The sequence below is a fragment of the Sinohyriopsis cumingii genome, chromosome 3 (assembly GCF_028554795.1).
Source record: "Sinohyriopsis cumingii isolate HCF-2022 chromosome 3, ASM2855479v2, whole genome shotgun sequence".
NCBI classification, from domain to species: Eukaryota; Metazoa; Mollusca; class Bivalvia; order Unionida; family Unionidae; genus Sinohyriopsis; species Sinohyriopsis cumingii.
The window spans coordinates 98232943-98255999 of NC_142963.1; the positions used below are offsets into that span (position 1 = coordinate 98232943).

General features: G+C 41.5%; 1 pseudogene; it reads left to right on the forward strand.

Moving 5' to 3' along the window:
* The window catches only part of LOC149803365 (aminopeptidase A-like), a 57215-nt pseudogene that overhangs the window by 4989 nt on the left and 29169 nt on the right, over positions 1-23057 (forward strand).

Sequence of the window (23057 nt, forward strand, 5' to 3'; positions counted from 1 at the left end):
ATTAAAAGGCTCTGTAATACGTTCTGTGATTTACTTTCACTCTGTGTTAGAGGTTATTGTCTCCGACCTTATCGTATACCAACCAGGCACTATAGCTAGATGTCCCACAGTTTCACATTTTTAAGTTGGTTTGATTAATTTCCACTTCAATGTTTAATCTTGGATTTATTTGCATATATTCTTACTTAAAGATTATATTCTCACTTGTTAACAGTAACAAAAATCATTTTCGGCCAATGTGGGTATGTGAGAAATCTTGTCAATACCTTCCCGTGGGTCGGAGGTTCTTTTCCGGGGTTTCCCGGGTTCTTCCTCCACCGTTGATACTGGCCGCCATGTATAGCCGAGCATGTGCTGAAAAATGGCGTTAAACCCTACAACAACAACAATAGAAATCATCATGGTCCTCTTCTTTAATTTTTAAGAGGTAATTGAAACGTGGATCTATTGTATGAACCTACTAACGGGTCAATGTGCTGTGCTAGTCAAGTCTGACAGGTAGAGTAATTGGTGGAGTTAGATGAAACGAGTATCTATTAATATCCACCTGGTAACGGGTCATTGTCGTACTAACGTTTGACAGGTAGCGCAATTTTAGAGTAGTTAATATATATGGACAGAAATATAATTTTAGTTTCTTTTAAGCTCTCGGTGTAATCATTTCATTAATCGTGGACGAAGCTCAAAAAGATCGTACTATTTTAATTCCCTTTGCGGTCATATTTTCCCAATCATTCAGCTACTCTCTGTAGGTATCATTCATATATATATATATATATATATATATATATATATATATATATATATATATATATATATATATATATATATATATATATATATATATATATATATATATATATATATATATATATATATATATATATATATGTGTGTGTGTGTGTGTGTGTGTGTGTTATCTATTAGTTGCAAGCAATTGTTTACTTACCGACATCGTGCAAGTCTCATACGTGTGCCTTATATCGACTTCTTTACCGTATGCTATAGCTATTTTAGCCAATCAGAAATTAATAATATAATATTTTAATTGTTCAAAGGACGCTTAAAGTTCCTAGAGCAAACCGATCCATTGACAAATATAATGCACATTAAGTCCAGTGTTAATTTACACTTGTATTAAAGGTTGTATACATATATACATACGATAGTTTTACCTTACAAAGAGATCTCTGGGTGTCAACTATATAACCATAAAGTTAGATCTTGTGACACAATCTTTGCAATGGAGAGCATGGATGTTAAAGATTTTAAAGGGAAAACTCAATCGGCTTGGAGCAGGAGAGTGTTATTTATTTTTATATCTTTGATGGCTGTTTTCATCGTTTCTGTTATCTTGGTTGGAGTTCTTGTTTGGAAGTTTTCAAAATGTCTTGATAATGTTACGCAAGTATCTGAAAATTTCAGAGAAAAGATGACATTTGGAACCACTAGTGAAATTCCTAGAACAACAACGGATTTGCACGGTGACGGCCCATGGAAAACTCTACGCCTATCTCGAAGCGTTGTTCCCATTCACCACAATGTCACTCTCTATCCTGATTTTATGAAAATAATGGCTGGTTTTATGGCAACGAGACCATACTCTTCAAAGTAGTAAATGGGGTCACTTTAGGGACAATGGGACTTAGCATTAAAAAACACCCTGGGTCACTTTAGGGACAATGGAAATTTAACATGGAGAAAAATCGTGGGTCACTTTAGGGACAATGGGAATTTAACATAGAGTTTGGGTCTGTCTAGGGACAAGGGAAATTAACATGGGGGAATAGAGTTTGGGTTTGTCTAGGGACAAGGGGAATTGAATATGGGATTATTTTTTTTTTAAATTTAAATTTAAATTTAAATTTAAATTTAAATTTAAAAAATGGGTAGGCAATTGAAAGGCTATCTCTTTTCGAGAAATATGGCTGGCCCTGAAAAGGGCCTTTGGGTTTATGTTAATGTATCCATTAACATAAAGGGCACCGCATTGGTCTTCTTCTTGTCTTCTTCTTGTCCTTAGGCTGCGTTTCACTGTAGGACCGTAAATCAGGACTCTTTTGAGGCATCCTTGTCTTTCTACGTAGATCCTACGTATCCACAGACTGGTGTTTGTCCTGTGGACAACGGTCCACTTGGATCGGACATACATGGGTATGTCCGTCCGGAACATCATGGAAGACACAAGCGTAGAAGATTGCACATCGGTCCACATCTTGAAGCGACGAGAACAGGTGAATCAATGCAGTGAACTGCGCTTATTTATAGGTAGAGGTAGGATTGAAACGGATTGAGTTCATTCACCAATCCAAACACGCGTTACAAAATTCAGTCAGCCCGCATCCAATCCGAAGAGATTAGTCTGTGACGTCAGTTGGTCTATATAGATTCGCTAGCGCTTGTGTGCAGTCAATCTATGCGACAGTGATTCAACATGACGGAAATTCAGAAAACGATCCATTGGGGTGCACCAGCAGGGGAGACTGCCCAAGGGAACCCGGACTTACTTTCAGAAGAGGTACATTGGGATTTTGTGGATTTTCTTACCTCGCAAGAATTTGTTCCGGAACCTTCGTCTCATTCTTCATTACCGCAAGTGGAGAATTTTAGACAGAGACAGAAAGAAGAATTGGAGAAATTTATGCAACGACAAAAGGAAGCGGAACAAGCTTTTCTCCTACAGCAACAGCAACAGCAACAAGAAGAGGTAAGAAAAAAAACAACAGCAACAACAGCAAGAAGAAGTATCAGCAAAGAAACAAGAGGGTGAAAATCAAACGGCTACGGTACTGTTGGACATTTTAGCGGAGTTAAGAAGTCTGAAACAAATGTATCAGACTTCTTTATCACGACCGAAGAGAATACGACCTTCCCGAGCTAAACACGCCAACCCTGTGACTAAGCATATCGTACCACCCTTAGTGATTTCAACCCAATCATCAGAAGTAGGCCTTGGCCGTGGCAAAGGCTTAAGGCAGTTAAAGTTGATTGGTTAAACTCACTCCTACACCATAAAGAAAAAAGGCCCTTTTCAGGGCCACCCACATTTCTCGAAAAGAAATACAATTTCAATTTGCCAAGAACTCAAAAATAAACCCCACCCATTTTACCCTTATAGTACGTGTCTGTGTATGAGTGCGTGAGTGTAGCTTCTTATTTTAAAATCAAAACTCAAAGACACTTACCTTATATCATTAATGTATTCTTTTATCCATTTTTTACAATCCAATTCACAATTCACAACAGAACACTTCTTCTTTCTCCTTGTTTAGTCTCTCTGTTTTTTGAATTTCTTCACCGTTTTTTCCTCATTTTCTTCCCTTCTTCTTTTCTTCTCCTGTTTCTTTGCCTCTTGTAAATAGAATTGTCTTCTTTCTTCCTCTTCCTCTAAATATTCCCTCTCTTCTTTCGAAGAATCCCTCTCTTCTTCCAAATCCTTCTTTTCTTCTGACTCCTCTTGTTTCTTTTTTGGGCAATCTGGAGACCAATGTCCTTTTTCTTTACAATAATAACAGGTATCTTGACTTTTGTCTTTTTTAGCCCCTGTTTTTTTTCTTTTTTGACGGTCTGGACACTCTGAAGACCAATGCCCTTTCTTCTGACAGATATAGCAAGTATCCTGACTTTTATCTCGAAAGGAAGGAGAGTAGTCCGTAGGCTGGTCTGAAGAGAATTTTCTAATGACCCCTCGCAAAGCTCTGACGAAACGTTCCATCTGGGTAGTCTCTTCCATCGTTGTGCTCGGTTTGAGAGTGAAATGAATAGTGAAAGGACAAGACACACACTCTTTTATACACGCTGGTTTGTCATGACTATAAATTAGTCTATGGTGTTTAAACTTGAGTCATTTGACGTTTTGCACTCAAGATGAAACGATCCTATTCATTCGAGAAGAAAGAAGAAGAAAGTAAGAGGCAGAAACGTGATCTATCGCCTCGTACCAGGGCTGAAATCTTGGCACAAATTCATGCCAGTGATTTTGAAGAGGACATGAGTGAACCAGAATCCGAACCCTCTAAACCAAGTTCACCACCCTTAGTCAACCCTGAAAAGTACTATTCCATTCGAGAGACGGAAAAGCGCTCCTCTAGAAAATTTAGAACCACGGCTTACACCTACACGGTGAAGTTTAAAGATTTCAAGGCTGACGTACCCTTGGAGAAAGCAGAAGGGTTTATCACCGAGATGTGGGATTCTTTGCTCACCTCACTCAAGCGACAATGTCAACCCAAAGAAGACGATCGCTTGACACTATCCATAGATCACGACGGTTTGAAATCCCCTGTTTGGATCGAGTTTAGCAGACCCGCAGAACTAACCCCTTCCAAAGTCATGGACAAGATTCAACACGTACAACAATCTAATGACCAGTTTGACATCACCGATGGTAAAGCCACACTGAAAATGGCTCACGTCTCTCTTCCTCAAGGGACAGGACGCAAAAAGGTCCTACTGGTGAACGACCTTCGCAACACCAAAAAGAGTCTCGTCCGAATTAACAACCGTCAAGACCAGATGTGCTTAGCCCGTGCCATCGTGGTGGGACGAACCTATGCCAACAAGAACGACACGGTAGAATGGAAAAGAACCTGGGAGAACATTCGAAAATCGAACCGAACCAAACAACGAAACGAAGCAGGACTCCTGTTGCAACAAGCTGGCCTGTCCAAAGACACACCCTGTGGCATTCCTGAGATGCAAAAATTGCAACATGCCCTAGCTCCACGCTACACCTTGAAAGTGCACCCTCAAGAAATGCGCGGGTCTCTGTTGTTTCGAGGCCAGGATTTTAAGGACGGAAAATACATTCATGTTTATCATCACGATGACCATTTCGATACCATTACCAGTATCACTGGATTCCTGGGATATGTTTATTATTGTGAGAAATGTGACTATGGTTATAACAATCGAGAGCAACATAAGCATTGTGGATGGAAATGCCCAGGATGTTTGGCTTCTCCACCCTGTCTGAGCGAAGAACCAGTGCCTTGTTCGACTTGTCTGCGCACGTTTGTCAGCCCTACCTGTTACCAACAACATTTGAAAACACAAGGTTCACAGAAGAAATGTGCTTGTCAACTCCTGAGATTGTGCCCTACCTGTGGACAAGGCATACGTACCAATAGTACCAAGGCACACGTATGTCGAGGAAAGAAAAAATATCACATTTGTCACCACATCGTGGACTTGGAACACGAATGTTACGTGCAAAAATACCAACCCCCACCAGAGAAAGAGGACGGTCACAAGAAGAAAGGCAATTTCATCTTTTTCGATTTCGAATGCATGCAAGAGACCGGCATTCACATTCCTAATTTCTGCGTGGCTCATCGAGCGTGCGAGAAGTGCATTCAAGAACCTATCTTCAGTCATTGCCCTCACTGCAGCAAGATTCCTGGAGGACGTGAACAAATCTTTCGAGGACCGAACACGTTAGCCGATTTTGCCCAATGGGTCTTAGACCCCATCGACAAGACGTGGAGCAAAGAGGACATCGAACGTTACTGAGATTGTCATCGTCATGCCACAGTGATGGCTCACAATTTCTCCGGATACGATGGACAGTTTCTTCTCAGATACTATACGGAACAAGGCACCGAGCGTCCTAAGTGACTTTGAACGGAGCCAAAATCATTTTCATGCAAATGGGACAAGTGCAGTTTAAAGATTCGATGAGTTACTTGGCCATGCCTTTGAGCCGAATGCCTAAAACGTTTGGAATGACAGAAATGGCTAAAGGGTACTTTCCACACTTTTTCAATACGGAAGCCAATCAACACGCCGTTCTACCCCATTTACCTGAGGCTCACTATTACGACCCCGACAACATGCGTACCGAACAACGAGAAGCTTTCTACGCTTGGTACCAGGCTCACGCCTCGGACCCTTTCGACTTTCAGCAAGAAATGCTAAAGTATTGTCGTTCCGACGTGGACATTTTACGACGTTGCTGTGGAAAATTTCGAGAACTGTTCATGGAACACGGAGGGGTCGATCCTTTGAAAGAAGCTTGCACCATTGCCAAAGCGTGTTCCTTAGTGTATCGACAACGATTCATGCCTGAAAACACTGTGGCTGTCATCAGTCCTCAAACGATCCACTTTCTCAAACGTCAATACTCGGTCAAAGCCCTACGTTGGTTACATTACTTGTGCGACAAGGAAGACAAATGGATTCAGTATGCCCGCAACGGAGGAGGCGAAAAGACCATCGGAACGTATTCGGTCGATGGCTGGGACTTAGAAAACCCCAAGATCGTGTACGAGTTTAACGGTTGCTTATTTCATGGATGTCCCGTCTGTTACCCTGACCGTGACACTAAAAATCAGTTTTTACAACGAACCATGGAAGACTTGTACCAGGACACTTGTCAGCGGTGCCTAAAGTTAGAACAGCAAGGATACCAAGTGGTGGAAATGTGGGAACACAAGTGAGATCACCGTTTGAAAACCGATCCCGAGTTTAAACGCCTCGTGGAAAGTTACCAGTTCATGGACCCGTTGAACCCGAGGGATAGTTTGTACGGAGGAAGGACCAATGCCACCTGTTTGCTGTACCAAGCCGACGAAGAGAAAGGAGAAGAAATCAAATACTTGGACGTGTGTTCGCTGTATCCCTACGTGTGCAAATATTGTCGCTTTCCCGTAGGGCACCCGCAATTGCTGACGGAACACATCGACCTGAAAAACATTCGACAATACGAAGGCTTGATCAAGTGCAAAGTGTTGCCTCCCACGAACCTATACCATCCCGTCTTACCTCACCATTGTCAAGGCAAACTGATGTTTCCCTTGTGCCGTACTTGTGCCGAAACGTGCAACCAGGACCAACCTTGCCATCACAGCCAGGAAGAACGGGCCTTGACGGGAACCTGGGTCAGCGTGGAATTGTTCAAAGCTCTGGACATGGGATACCAACTGTTAGAAGTGTACGAAATTTGCCACTTTCCCAAGACACAACAGTACCACAAGGGTGACCCTACTCAGAAAGGCATTTTCGCCGACTACGTGGATGCCTTTTTGAAACTGAAACAAGAAGTCAGCGGCTATCCTTCCTGGTGTCACACTCCCGAAGACCAAATACAATTCAAAGAGAAATACTACGAACAAGAAGGCATCTCTTTAGACCACATCGAAAAAAACGAAGGCAGGCGATCGTTTGCCAAAGTGATGTTAAATTGCTTGTGGGGTAAAATGGCACAACGACCGTGTTTACCCAAGACGGAATATTTGACAGAACCATCCCGCTACTTCCAGATGATTCACGACAAAACCAAATACATGAAACACGTGGACGTCGTTCGAGAGGATTTGATCTTGGTCAATTACGAAGAAGATCTGGACTTTGTACAAGACGACCCTTTTGGAAATGTCATCATTGCGGCTAACGTGACAGCTCATGCTCGCTTAAAATTGTACGAAGCTTTAGAACTGTTAGAAGAACGCGTCCTGTACTTTGACACGGACAGTTGCATTTACATCCATCACCCGATTCAACATCACCCTGACATCGAAGGAGACCGTTTAGGAGCCTGGACAGACGAACATCCCGACGACAAGATTCTAAGTTTCGTCAGTGGCGGCCCCAAAAATTACGGCTACGAATACCGGGACAAACAAGGAGAAGTGCACACGACGTGCAAAGTGAAAGGACTGACTCTGAATCATCGTACCAGTCGAGTGGTCAACTTTGGGGTATTGAAAGAAGCCTTGCAATCGGGAGAGGATGGAAACTTTAAAGTGACCACCTATCAACCGAACAAGATTGTACGTTTACCCACTCACCACATCGTCAGTCGACCCTTGGAAAAAGTCTATCAAATTGTATACCAGAAGCGAGTGCGACTTCCCAATCACTTTACGTTGCCGTACGGTCAGGTCGGTATTGGTCTGTATATAAAAAGGAACCCTAGGCAAGATCGATAGTTCATTGTTCATTGAAGTAACTTACCATGTCGTTGACGAAGAAGAAACCAGATTGGTTTGGCTTGGACCCAAGAGGTGGCCCAGTATGCATGAGAGTTATTCAAGGAAAAAAGTTACTTTTCAACCCGTGTTAGTGACGGTGCCAGAAGAACCCGTCACCCAGGACGGAACTGTCGTGGACAGGCCTGAAAGACCCTTTCGGGAGGACACTTGTGTGACCTTACCCCCTACTATAGAACTGGTTAGAACGTTACCCAAAACATGTGGTTGTTGTACAGACACTTGTTTTTATTCCACGTTCATGGTTATCATGTGCCTTTTATTCTTGTACTTAAGCCTTTGGCTTTTATGTATTTTTGTCTTTCGTATTCATGTTTGAAAAAAAACATTCAATAAACGTGTTCTGAAAAAAGTATATAAACTCTTGTCTTGTCTGTTTTCGTGTCACAAGTGACATTTCTCACACCATGGCTACCTCTGCTGTCTCTGCTCCCTCTTCCTCTACTGTCAAAGTCATCGACGAACACTTAGATCGTGCCAGTTGGGAGGCTTTGTATCTTTGCCATCCCTTTAACATGCTCATTGCTGGACCTAGCGGTTCAGGCAAAACCGAATTCGTCAAACGTTTGATCGAACATAAACATAATTTGATCGATCGACCCCCTCAACGAATCGTGTGGTGTTACAAAGAGTGGCAATCGGCGTACAGCCTCTTGCGAGAAAGTCAAGGCGATTCCATCGTGTTTGTGGAAGGCATTCCTAAAGAAGACGACGGTATCGTCTCTGACTCCCGTCAAACCCATTTGGTCATTTTCGACGACATGTTAGGAGAAGACGAAGAAGAAATTAAACTGTGGTTCACGCGCAAAGGGCATCACCGTAATGCCAGTGTCGTTTACATCACCCAAAATTTGTTTCAACAAAGTAAAGCCCATCGCACCATCAGTCTCAATGCGCATTACGTGGTCTTGTTTAAAAGCCCTCGAGATAAATCGCAAGTGCAAGTCTTAGCCAAACAGTTAGGAACGCCTTGGCTGACTCAGGCGTACGACGATGCCACTCAAACGCCACACGCCTATTTACTCGTCGATTTGAAACCTACGACTCCCGAGGATTTGCGATTTCGTACCCACTTGTTTCACCACTGGTGCCAAGACGGAGGGCCTGTCCTGTACACGTCTCCGTCCTCGACTTCATTTCACTCCCCATAAAAAAATCTATAAAAACCTCAGACCCTTTTTCGTCTGTCTCACTCTCAGTGCGAACATGACGTCCCTTCAGTCGCATCTTCCCGTCAAATTGATTCGTGCCTTGTATGGCATCAGTCGAGAAAAAAATCCACAAACACGAGCTCGTGTCTTAGAAGCTAGTCTCAAAGAAGTCTTACGATGGTTCACGGTGACGGCACGTCAATTACTCCAAGGAATCATTCAGATTCCTCATCAAACCAAACGCTTTTTTGATCGAAACAAAGTCGCTTTGGTCCAACTGGCCGATCCCCGCATCGACACTCAAACAAAAAAACAAATCATTTTGAAACCTGGAGGGAGCGGTACTCTAGGAGGGGTCATCATTCGCTCACTCTTAAGATGGGATCCTAATGCCCCCAAAGTTATACCCAAGACAAAAGTCCAACGAAGCCCCAAGAAGAAAAAGACCAGGTCCCCAAGGAGAACTTCTCCAGTGGCAGGACCCTCCTCTGACCAGACACCACCACCCCGGAAAAAGAAAAGAAGCCCCCAGAAAAAGAAACAGAGAAAAAGTCCCCAGAAAAAGAAAAGTCCACAGAAAACTAGTCGCAAGAGAGGCACTTCGGCCAGGACGCAACCTTACGCTCGCAAACCACGACCTGCCACGGCGGTGACTGCGTCTCCGGCAGCCTCATGTTTGTCCACTTCTCCGTTAATGACACCCAGAACTGAAGAGTACTTGGAGACGTTGATCACACCAAGAACTTCTCCATTGATGACCCCCAAAAGAACTTCCCCAGTGGCAGGACCTTCCAATTTAGTGGCAGTGGCTGCTGCTCACAAAGTACCTTCTCCCAAAATCAAAGTCCAAGAAAGATCGGGCATGTTACAAGGTTTACTGGATTTGTCCAAGCAAGAACTGGCTCGATTTAGTCCGTTACGTACCCCTGCACGACGTGTCATGCCTGTCCTCAAACTAATACGACGTCAAGACAATCAGTGGCGACGCGTTCCAGTATAAAAAAGGACTGTGACCGAGTAGGGTATCAGTGTTTTTTGGTGCTCCTGAAGACTCAAAGATGTCACCCTCCAGAAAACCCCAAGGAAAGAAAAGGAAAGGACTGCCACCACGTTTAGCCAAACATGGGGACATGTTATCTGTCCTGTCCAAAGCTTCTCCACCCCTACGAAAAAAACTCATTCAAACGGCCTCCAAAGAGGTCATCGATACCGTGTGCGAATGTTGTTTGAACGTTTTGAAAGGCACGATCCCTTTGTCCAAACACCAGAAACAATGCTTAAGCAAACATCGTCACGTTCTTCGCCAAATGGTTCAAAAGAAAATTCCCATTCGTTAAAAAAAGAAGATGTTAGTGCAACGTGGAGGTATTTTACCTCTCTTGTTAGGCCCCATACTGAAAGGAGTCTTGGGAACCATGTTGGGAGGACTGGTGGGAGCAAGATAAAAAGGCCTCGGAAGTTCCAAGATCTCAGAATCGACCCCTGACAACCCCATGGAAGGACGAAAACTAGCTTTAGTGCCTTACAAACGATGGATGGAATACCATCGGTGGCAAGAACAACACACCCCGCATTTACCTCCCAATCCCCATTTGAGCGAGATGTCCCAGTTACAACACGAATTGCAGTCCTTGATGGATCGCCAAGATTTGTCCGAAACAGAAAAATCGCAAAAGTACGGTCAACTCTTGCAACGACTGCAACTCTTTCACCAGAAAGCTTTAGACGAAACAGCTCTACCCACTCTGAAAGATTTTAAGACCTTGATGAAAAGTCCAGCACCATCACCAGTACCAGTACCAGTACCACCAGTACCCGTGACCAAGACAGAAAAAGGAAAAGAAGAAGAAGAAGAAGGGTTTCAAACTCCACCAGAAAAAGTATGCAAGTTAACAACACCACCTACCTCCAAAATTGGATGGATTAAAAAGATGATGGCCACCCCTTCTTCATCACAAGAGAAAAAGAAAGTGAAGACAGAAGTGAAGACAGAAGTGAAACAAGAACCGATATCCCCCGCTCAGACATCCTCCTCCTCTTCAACACCTATTGCCGGTCGCACACGCAAAGCATTACAATCCAAGAAAATACCCCAAGAGAAAAAGAGTAGCATCCTCCAAGAGTGGGTGCCTTATTAACACACCAACCAACACAAAAAAATGGAAAAAGTCTTAGCCAGCATTTACTACGATCCCTCCCATCCTGCAGGTTACGCAAGAGTTCAAAAATTGTATCGTGCTGCCAAAACGCAACTGAAAAGTCTCCGTTTACCTCAAGTGCAACGATGGTTACAAGAACAAGCTACCTACACTTTACACAAACCCATTCGACGCAAGTTTGCCAGAAGTCGCACCCGAGTGGAAGGCATCGATCATCAATGGCGAGCCGATTTAGCCGATGTCTCTCATTTGGCCAGCTACAATCGTGGCTACAAATATTTGTTTTGTGTCATCGACGTCTTTTCCAAATTTGCTTGGGTCGTACCCTTGACTTCCAAATCGAGCAGCGAGTTAGTGCGAGCCCTGCAACGGGTGTTGAAACAAAGCGGTCGTCACCCTCTTCGATGGCAAACGGACAAAGGCACCGAATTTCTGAACCAAGCTTTCCAAAAAGAATTAAAGAAACGTGACATTCATTTTTTTACCACCGAGAATCCCGAAACCAAAGCCAGCATCGTGGAACGTTTTCAACGCACTTTGAAAGAACGCATGTGGAAATATTTTACGCATCACCACACTCTGAAGTACATCGACATCTTACCGCACCTGGTGCAAGCGTACAACCAATCTTACCATCGAAGCATCGGACGTGCCCCGCAAGACGTGACTCCCGACAACGAAGTGCTGGTGTTTGAGCGTCTGTTTGGTACGTCCCCGACGACGGCTGTCCCCAAGAAAAGTGGAGAGTTGGCCGTAGGAGATTGGGTGCGCATTGGCAAAACCAAACGCACTTTTGACAAAGGTTACTTACCTAACTGGACGACCGAACTGTTTCGCGTCACTGGACGAGTGCATGGCCGTAATCCTGCCGTCTATAAATTGGAAGACATGAACGGAGAAGTGCTCAAAGGAACGTTTTATTTGCCCGAGTTACAACGTGTCACCAAAAAAGAAGACGACGTGTACGACATCGAAAGCATTCTCGAACGCAGAACCCGTAAAGTGGGCAAACGACGTGTCAAAGAAGTCAAAGTACGTTGGAAAGGATATCCGCCCAGTTTTGATTCTTGGATCGACGCTTCGCAAGTCATCGACTATAAAAAGAAGTGACCATCATGCCTTTTCACACAGACGCAGCTACGTTGACCACTCCTCCTTCACCCAGTTCTTCTGTGCAAGATTTACAAAAACAACCCTTGTGGGTGTGGTGTGGAGAACGTGTTCCTAAAACGCAAATCGTCTTTTTCTGCCAAATCTTCGTGGTGTATTGTGTCATCGGGGCAGCCATCGCCAATTTGAGTTTGCAACAAGGAGACAAACAATTGTGGACCATTTTATTGAGCAGTTGCATCGGTTACCTGCTTCCTAATCCCTCCCTGAAATTCACCTCGAACGGGAACCACGGGAACCTTGTGTCCAGTACCAGTGCCAGTCACCACTCCAACCACAACCAGAACCCCATTTTGGTCGGAGACACGCCTATGACGTCCACTAACCCCTCGGACAGCCACAGAACTCTGGAATTATGAGTCACCAAAACCAATTTTACTTAACCTTACCCAGTGACAGTTCCATGGAGGTGTTTCCCAAGAACACGTTGTGCTGTTACACGGCCAAATTACCTCAAGCCATCCCCTTAGATCACGAAGCCCATTGGGAAGTGGCTTTAGTAGAAATGATTCACCCGACCCAAGTCCTCAATGTCCTTCCCAATCAAAATTTTTTTGATGTGGAAGTTCATGACGAACAATTGCAACAGTGGATGGATAGCAATGTCAAATATGACAAGAAAACCCGTACACAAAAGTACACCACCTATCACTTGTTCATTTCCCCAGGCTAATATTTTAGTGGTCAACATTTGGTCAGCACCATAGCCTCCAGGTTTAATGTCGTGTTTCTGAAAGCTTTGGAGCATGTTAACAAAAGTGTCACCATGGAGTACCACAAAACAGCTCGTCGCTTCTTGATGAAATTTGAACGGAGTAAAATCCTGTCCATTTTATTTTGTCCTGAATTGTATGACATGTTGGGCGGAGAGATGAACCTGAGAATGAGCATGATAAAGAAAAGCGAATTACCCATCGTTTACGACAACGAGTCTTTTAGCAAGTTATTTCGTGCCCCGGTAGAACTGAACCAAGGACTGAATTTGATGTTTGTGTACTCCGATGTGGTGCAGTATAACGTGGTGGGACACACCTCCGTACCGTTACTGCGTGTCATTCCTTTCAAAGTGGATTCTGCCACGAACACTGACGAGGAAGGTGGAAACACTTACCACGTCCACCGCGAATTTGTCCATCCTCACTATTTGCCTGTCAGTAAGTCGTATTTGGACACGGTCAACATTACTATAAAAGGAGATTTGGGACAAAATATTCCATTCACCAAAGGAAAAGTCACGGTGAAACTCCATTTTCGAAAACGGTTTTCTCACGATTCGTAAGTCATGTATCCAGTGTAGCGAGGGGTTGCTCGACAGCGAGGACACGGTTTAGGAGATATGTTAAAATCGGCCTTTCGTTCGGTGGTCCCGGTGTTGAAACCGATGGTGACACGCGGATTGCACGCCTTGAAAGATGCGGCACTGACGCAAGGCAAAGAATTTCTCCAAAATGTCATCATCGACAAACAAAACCCTAAAGAAGCCTTCATGAGGGCAGGCAAAAATGTCTTGCTGCAAACGGGCAAAGACATTTTGGGTCACCGAGAAACACCTATAAATGCCCTGCACGCTACCGAGTCAGGCATTCAGCAAGGACAAGGCAGAAAGAGACGACGAAGAAAACACCCTTTCACCAGACTTCAAGCTAGAAAGGCCAAGAAAAGAAGAACCGTTAGAGACTTAGACGTTTTCGATTATTGAGAAAAGAGACAAAAAAATGATGCACCGAGAATCTTGCGCTTGTTCCAAGACGGAACTGGATCTGTTTGCCATGCCCCCCACGATGATGACGATGCAAGAATCCCAGTGGGTGGAATTTCACCCCGTCTCCTCACTGACCGATTCCGCTCCCATCGAGTTTGAAATCAAAGGACAGCCCGAAGATTACATCGATCTGAATAGCAGTTACTTGTACCTGAAAGTCAAAATTCTAGATAAGACTGGAGGTGCTATAGACGATGAAGCAGTAGCTCCCGTCAACAATTTCATGCATTCCTTGTTCAGTGGAGTGGACTTGTACTTGAATAACAAACTGGTCAGTAGCAGCATGGATACTTACCCTTATCGTGCCTACCTGGAAAATCTCTTGACGTACGGAATAGATGCCAAGAACACTCATCTCAATGCCTGTGTGGTATGGGAAGCTGACGAACCTACCAAGTTTGAAATATTGGAAACTGATGAAAAGAAAGACAACAATGATGGATTTGTAGAACGAAGAAAGAGAATCACGGGAGCCGACACAAGTTTAGAACTGATGGATCGTTTGCATTTGGACATGTGGTTGCAAGAAAAGTATTTGCTGAACGGGGTGGATGTCCGCCTGAGACTGAATCGTAGCAGTGCCGCTTTCCATTTGATGGCTGATAGTGACGGTTACAAAACCAAAATCCTAGAAGCCAGACTCTACGTACGCCGTGTGGAAGTGTTACCTAAAGTGGGAAACGACATCAGTCAGACGTTGAGCAGAACGACTGCCAAGTATCCCATACGACGCGTGGAAGTGAAAACCTTCACCATTCCCAAGGGACAGCGATCCATGATCGAAGATCATCTGTTCCAAGGACAGTTACCCAAACGTTTTATCGTTGGTATCGTCGAGAATACAGCCTTCAACGGAGCTGCCGAAAAAAATCCTTTCTACTTTCAACACTTTGGCGTGTCCAAAATCGAAGTCAGTCGCGATGGCAAGACCTTGTGTACCCGACCTTTCGAACCTGACTTTACCAAGAAGAATTACTTGAGATCGTACTTGTTCCTGTACGAAGCCACCGGACAGTTAGGAACCAATACCAGTCACGGTATTACGTACGAGGATTATGCAGGAGGCTACGCTTTGTGGGCTTTCGATTTCACTCCAGACCAAGGCAGCGACGAGGGACATTTCCACCCTGTAAAATCCGGCCAGATTCGTGTGGAAATTCAGTTTGCAAAACGAGACCCTGATGAAACGGTGAACGTCATCCTGTATGCAGAATTCGATAATACCATAGAAATCAACAGTTTGAGAGAAGTCATCCTAGATTACTAGAAACCATGGAAGACTGTTATCCTTCTTTACCTAGTGGAGAAACTTTTAGTGTTGGATTATTGCTAAAAAATGTTAGAGTTGTTGTTGTTTAGTGTTAAGTGATTTTTGAATAAAAAATGTTGTGTTTTGAAAAAATTGTTTGATGTTATATTGTTGGATTATTGTTAAAAATGTTAGAGTTGTTGTTTAGTGTTAAGTGATTTTTGAATAAAAAATGTTGTGTTTTGAAAAAAATGCCTTTGTCTTTTGTTTAGCTATAAGAATGTTGGATTGATGCTCTTTCATTTCTTACTATCCCTCTCATGACACTCACTAAACGTTGCGACTCAAAAACCGTGTGGGGGATGTTTTCCTTCACGTCCGCGCTTTGACTTTAAGAACCGGGTTGTTTCCAGTCTAACCATCCATTGTCGACTCATCCTCCTACGAAGATGTGCTCCAAACTAGCTAAGCTCAACGAAGCCTACGTGAATTTGCATAGGGTCAGACACAGTCTGATACCGAAGCCAGAAGAAATAGAGAATGTGAGAATGTTAAAAATCACTGAAGACCTGATAGAAGAGCTCTTCAGAGAAGAAATGAACAGGGAAAAAGAAGAATGGACAGAGAAGTACAGACTTCAGAGACAGCAGCAACAGCAGCAACAACAACAACAGCAGCAGCAACCTGAAGCTGACAGAGGCTTTGTCGATTGTCGTATCGACACCAAAGAGTTCTTCTTCTCTTTTCGAAGAAGCAGACTATCCTCAGAGGACATCGCATTCTTAGAAACTAAAAAAGAATGCCATAGCAAACAAAAAAACAGCCCTTTTCAGGGCTACCCAATACTCTAGAAAAGAAATAACAATCCATTTGCCAATGTGTGTAGGTAGAGTAGTGTGAAAATAAACACTAACTCTTTTTTAAAAAAATGTGAGGGTATGTGATTGTGTGTTTGTGTTTGTAAGTGCTCAAGTAAGTTGGTATGGATAGTAGATTAAAATGATGTCATTTTTGGTGTTTGAGGTGTATATTTGGGGGTTAGATTGGATTGCTTTGCGTATGTGGATAGTCTATTGAAGTGATTTATAAAAAAATTTAAAATAGTGATGGGTAGTATAAAAAAGTGAGTGAGTGTTTCTTTTAGGTCCGAGCGTTGTTGTTTTTGGTCATGATGTAGGTAAGATCAATTTTATGATTTTAGGGGGATGTTTTCCTTCACGTCCGCGCTTTCACTATAAATTGAAACTCGTTCGGCAGTCCAACTACCCTTGTTGATTGATCAACACCAAAAATGAACACGAGACTGGAGAAACTGTTGGAACTTCATGTGCATCTGGAATATGCCAGGCGCATATTAAATGAACTGGCCGCGGAAGCCATTGTGGAGGAGGGAAGGATAAGAGAGGAGGAGGAAAGAAGAAACAAAGAAGAGGAGGAGAGAAGATATAAAGAAGAAGAGGAAAGAAGATACAAAGAGGAGAGAAGATACAAAGAAGAGGAGGAGGAAAAGGAGAGAAGAAGAAAAAATTTCAGAATCCCAGAAACCGAAAATTGGGATTCTGAAGCCACATATTCTGCCTCTGCTCTCTCCCCCTAAAAGGTAAAAAGTAACTGGGGGACAAGATGTGTATGTGGCGCCAGGCCTGGAAGGTGCCACCATTAACCAGGTGTCCATGAAGTTCCAAAAAAAAGTTCCAAAAAAAACAGCCCTTTTCAGGGCTACCCAATACTCTAGAAAAGAAATAACGATCGATTTGCCAATGTGTGTAGGTAGAGTAGTGTGATTATAAACACTAACTCTTTTTGAAAAAAATGTGAGGGTATGTGTTTGTGTGATGGTGTTTGTAAGAGCTCAGGTATGGTTGTGTGAATAGTAGATTATGGGTTTCTTTATTGTTTATTTTGTGTGTTTGTGTTTGTGTTTGTGTTTGTAACTGCTCAAGTAAGTTTGTGTAAATAGTAGATTATGGGTTTGTTTATTGTTTCTTAGCGTATGTGGAGAGTATAGTTTTGGTTTTATTATATGAAATGAGAAAGTAAGGGATGTTTTCCTTCACGTCCGCGCGTTGTTGTTTCTTTGGTCATGATCTAGGTAAGATCAATTTTATGTTTCAGGGGGATGTTTTCCTTCACGTCCGCGCTTTCACTATAAGAACCCACCGTATTCGTCGTTCAAACCATTCTACAAAGAAGATGGCTTCTAACCAAATGGACAAAATGCAAACATTGCAAGACGTTTTAGACAACTTAGGAATGATGGAGCAGATGTTAATAAGACTCGTTGAAGACCATTATTCCTATAGTCCCCATCGTGTAAAGATGGAAATTAATAACTTAAAAAAGGTAAAGGACAAGATTAGTGGTGTAATGAAAGAGATAAAGGAGGAGAAGGAGGATGAAGAGGAAAGGATAAGAATAAGCAAATGGAACGAAAAAATTGAAAAAGAAGAAGAAAATGAGAAGAGGAAGAAAGAAGAGGAGGAAGACAAGAAGAAAGAAGAGGAGGAGAAAAAAAGAAAGAAAAGAAGAGAAAGAGTGTAGGAGAGAAAATAAGAAGTTGGTGGAGGAAAAGAAGAAATTAGAAGCAGAAGAAGAAGAAGAAAACCCAAAGGCCCTTTTCAGGGCCAGCCATATTTCTCGAAAAGAGATAGCCTTTCAATTGCCTACCCCTTTTTTAAATTTAAATTTAAATTTAAATTTAAATTTAAATATTTTTTTTTTAAAAAAAATCCCATATTCAATTCCCCTTGTCTCTAGACAAACCCAAACTCTATTCCCCCATGTTAATTTCCCTTGTCCCTAGACAGACCCAAACTCTATGTTAAATTCCCATTGTCCCTAAAGTGACCCACGATTTTTCTCCATGTTAAATTTCCATTGTCCCTAAAGTGACCCAGGGTGTTTTTTAATGCTAAGTCCCATTGTCCCTAAAGTGACCCCATTTACTACTCTTCAATGTTACAGAAATAACCAAGTACATCCTAATACACGTTAATTATTTGAATATAACAAAAACGCATCTGAGATTCAACTCTAATGGGACAAGTATACAAATTGAGGAACCATTCGAATACCAGCCAAACCAGTTTTGGGTGATACAGACAAAAATGCCAATTCCAGGAGGGTCTTTAATAGCTCTGGACTTGCAATTTGATGGGTCTCTAACAAGGGCTATTGTCGGATTTTACAAGAGTACCTACATCAACCATCACACCAACGAGACAAGGTAATTACAACACACACTCTTTATAAACTGTCAAAGAAGCATGGGATTAGGGAAATTGTTTATATTGAATACTTCTTTATTTGAAAATACTGTTCTGGTTTTGTTGCATTCATTGATATGAATTAGAAATGTGCGTGAATGTGCATCCCTGATGTCAGTTCTGACGATACTTAGGAAACAAAACTTGATGATCATCTAACCGTCCAAATGATCAAAGCACTTTCATCATGATTGTACGTGCGCGACTAATAGGAAGGAGAATTAATTTTGCAAAGCTTTTAACGGTCTCATAATGTAAGAAGCAACATCTTTTTTCGAAACTGCTTCAGCACGAAATTACTGTGGTAGTGTTTGGAATCGGATATACGTTCATGATTGAACACCATTTTCATTAAAAGCGATTGGTGAATGCATGATAATACATTATGTTCTCAAAATGACTCATTAGTTTGTCCACGTGGTGTATTGCCAACACGGTTATTGCTTGATGTTCAGAGCAGCGTAAATTGCGCTTAATTGAATTTCGACCAAAATTCGATCACTAAAATTGAAATCTATTAATTCACACATTTCACTGAAACTGAACAATGCTCTACCATAATAGAAACATAACTAATTCATAAATAGCATCTCTGTTATTTACATAGGATATCCACAAAAAATAAGAAAATAGGAAAAATAATCTCTTCTTTGATCGTATCCTAAATGAATTTGAGATGTGTCAGTATTCAAGTTTAGATGTCCGTGCGAGATTTGTACTTAAAATATTCAGAGAATCTAAATGTACTTACATATTTTCATTTGATAACATGTATCATGTGGATGATAGGCACTTGACACCAGTCTCATTCGGAGTTAGGTTGCAATAATCCCAAATGTTATGAATAGGTTACACTTTCTTTGCAATGCTACTGGATGTAAACGGCCAAATCCTACTGATTGTTAAACTGTTTGCAAATCAGTAAATTTTGGGGACTATTTTCAGTTTCCAACCAGTTTCCTGCACACTTTAGGTAAAACTCTGTCGACTCTATACATCTCCTTACGCCATAATAATAACAAAACAAGCCCTGCTGTCCCGTGACTTCAGACCAAAATTTGCAGCCCAGATCAAATTGTCGATTAGAAGTTTAACCAATGTCATAGCAAAGTACTTTCTGCACTCCAACACTTACCTCTGATGCCAAGTAGCATATGGAGGCTTTAATTTTAGATAACTTCATATTTACCTGGACAATATGTTTCAAAAACTGTTGTTAAATGTTAGGGTCATATAACGTCAGCGCAGGTGTTCTCACTATAAATGACACGATTTGAGTTTTGAAAGATCACAATGCGTAAAAAGCGAAAGCGAGGAATGCTTGTAACAGCAGGTGAAGGATGCGCACTTATAATGTTGAAAATAATCAATTGCCTGCTATAACCAAATATTATTTGGTGTGAGAAAATTCTTTAAATCACTGTTACGACCGATATGTCGTTACTCTGTTTATCATAATATTTCGGAGTCTATAACCCTTGGCTAGCCAAGATCGGGATATGTATTTTGGCGCAGAGTGAAGAGTGAACTACAAGCTAACCAAAACTGAATGCTTTATTGATGAACTAAACTGATTCGACTTCAAAACGTAGAAAAACTGGAATTATAAGAAATCCATGATCATGGTTGGGTATTTATCGATGGGTATATTGTAACCTACTTAATCACAAAGTTAACATAAAGTCCATAATATGGGTCGCCCAGCCCAGGCGCTTATGCCATATCCTCGTCATGATATGGCCATACAGTGTGCCGAGAAAACAACCAACCAACCAAACTTTGCGACAATCGGATATGGTGACATTACACAGAAGAGAAGAGCATCTGCAACTGAGATCAAAATGTGTGTTTGGCTATGTTTCGGCATGTCAGGTGCAAACCATTACGGACAGGAAATGGTGATGATTATTGACCATGGAATTTGAAGATGGATATCAAAAGCCCTGAGGTACAACATCTCCTTCACTATTTTTTTTTGTGATTAACCATCGCACTGAATAGTCCACTTGTAACTATTCATATAGAGAGATTCCTAGACTTGCTTCATAGATGATGCCCGAATTTTTATCTTAAATCATATATGCTGAGGTTTTCAATGTAATGCTTACTGTAACAATTTAACTAAGAGTATAACAGCAGAAGATTAATCAAAAGGAAAAAAAATAGTTCTTCGTATCGGGTATATTTTATGAAGACAGTTTATGACCAGATTTGAAACAGTGTATCTTTTTTAAAATTTACCTTTCCGCAACAATTTCGTCCATCGAAAATATAATAGATTTTAATGATTTTTTCGTCTGTTAATATTTATTTCAGCTAGTACTGTAAATTATAATAGAAGAGTTCCATGGAATACTGCATCTTGCGTGTGAATGGTGTTATGATGATTTCCTCTACGCAGATACACAAGGCGGCAACACTACACACTGTTAATCAAAACTGATGAGTTCAGTTTAACATAGTCTCGTATGTCGTTTTCTTTAAATTGGTATAGTTTTCCTCTTAGGCAGACGAGTCATGAACACTTAGTAAAGTAAATCACAATACACGACGTCAATGGAACACGGTGTCTCGCAACTGAATAGCTTTATGATGGTCTGCTTAGAGAGGCATGGCATAAACACTAGGTACCATAAATCATAACACAAGAGTTCCGCTGAACACGGTGTATAAAGGCTTTGCGCTTACGCAGACAAGGTAGAAACACTTAGTAGTGTACACTACAATACTCCAGTTCCTAGGAACCCGGTGTCTCGCACGTGAATGACGTTATGAGAACATTTTTTTTTCCTCTTACACAGACAAGAGAGGAACATTAGCACTCTAAATCACAATACAAGAGTACAGTGGAACACAGGGTCACGTATGTGAATGCCGTTATGACGATATAGTTTCTACTTAACCAGAAAAAGCAAGAGCACTTAGTACTGTAAATCACAATATGTCAGCGTCATTGAATTTTAAGGAATTCATTAATTGCAGATTATTAGAGACATGCCATTTTCTCCAAAACCCTAAGGGCGAAAATATAAAATGTTTTGGTAAATTTACTCTTTATACACTTGGGTGATTATGCATTCTTGACTGCATTACCCTTCGAACACAAATAAAATGAATACGGTGGATTTATTCAGATACAAGAGGTACTCATACCGCACATTAACAGGTACATCTTTCAAGCATGGCTGATCCTTAATTAAAATTACTGACATCAATCAGGTCACATTGGCCTGTTTGCATTACGAACTATTTTCTTATAATGGTACAAGCTGTAATCATGTGGTAATAGAATTGCAAAATTTCAGTTTAATGCAACATCTGACTGTAAAGATGTACGACTTCCAAAAACATTGGACACAATCTTAAGACTATCGACAGTGGTTCCGCCAGTTTTCTGCTTACGTATACAAGGCAGCTACTCGTGACGTATCAAGGTAAAAACGTGAGACATATAGCAATATTTTCTGCACGTTTGAGATGAACAGAGGTTGCTTTAGCATATATTAGACTTTGAAACATTCACCTACTCCAATCATTTTATTGGCAATAGTACCCGAAGTTCCTTCTTACTACTTCCGAGATAGAGAATCTTGTGCTTCCAGCTTCAGATATATAATAATAATATCTCACAGCTTCAACTGAAAACTACAGATGACATGTGACATTCAAAAACTTTAACACTGGACCTAACATAATTTAATTCTTCACGTCAACACCGAATCTTGAAAACTGACACTTATGCTTAGTTATTTGCAGAAGAGACGAAGCCCATTTAGAATATCTTTACTCATTAAGAATATCTTTACTCATTTTGACTATCTTTTTGCCCATTTGATTATCTTTGCCCCTTTGATTATCAATGCCAATTTTGATTATATTGACCCATTTAGATTATCTTCTTTACCTATTTAGATTATCTTCTTTACCCATTTTGATTATCTTTTTTCGACTATATTTGCACCTTTTCGATTATATTTGCCCATTTTCGATTATATTTGCCCATTCAGATTATCATTACCCATTTAGATTATCTTTGCCTGAATGAACTTCTATCCTGATTCAATACGACAACCAAATTACCGGTTTTAGTCACTATACTTTGGCAGCATTACACGTTTTGTTGCATGATCTATATCCGGTTGCCCTGAAAAACAATACAGAAAAGCGCATTGGTCGGAACTTGGCAACACTAACATCACTTTTCAAAGTCGTCATACATCCAGCCATTATACAGTACGATATCAAATTTGTTATGCCATTAGTAATGTTGTCTCAATGTTAGGGCCAGCGTTCACCGTTACTCTGGTTACTG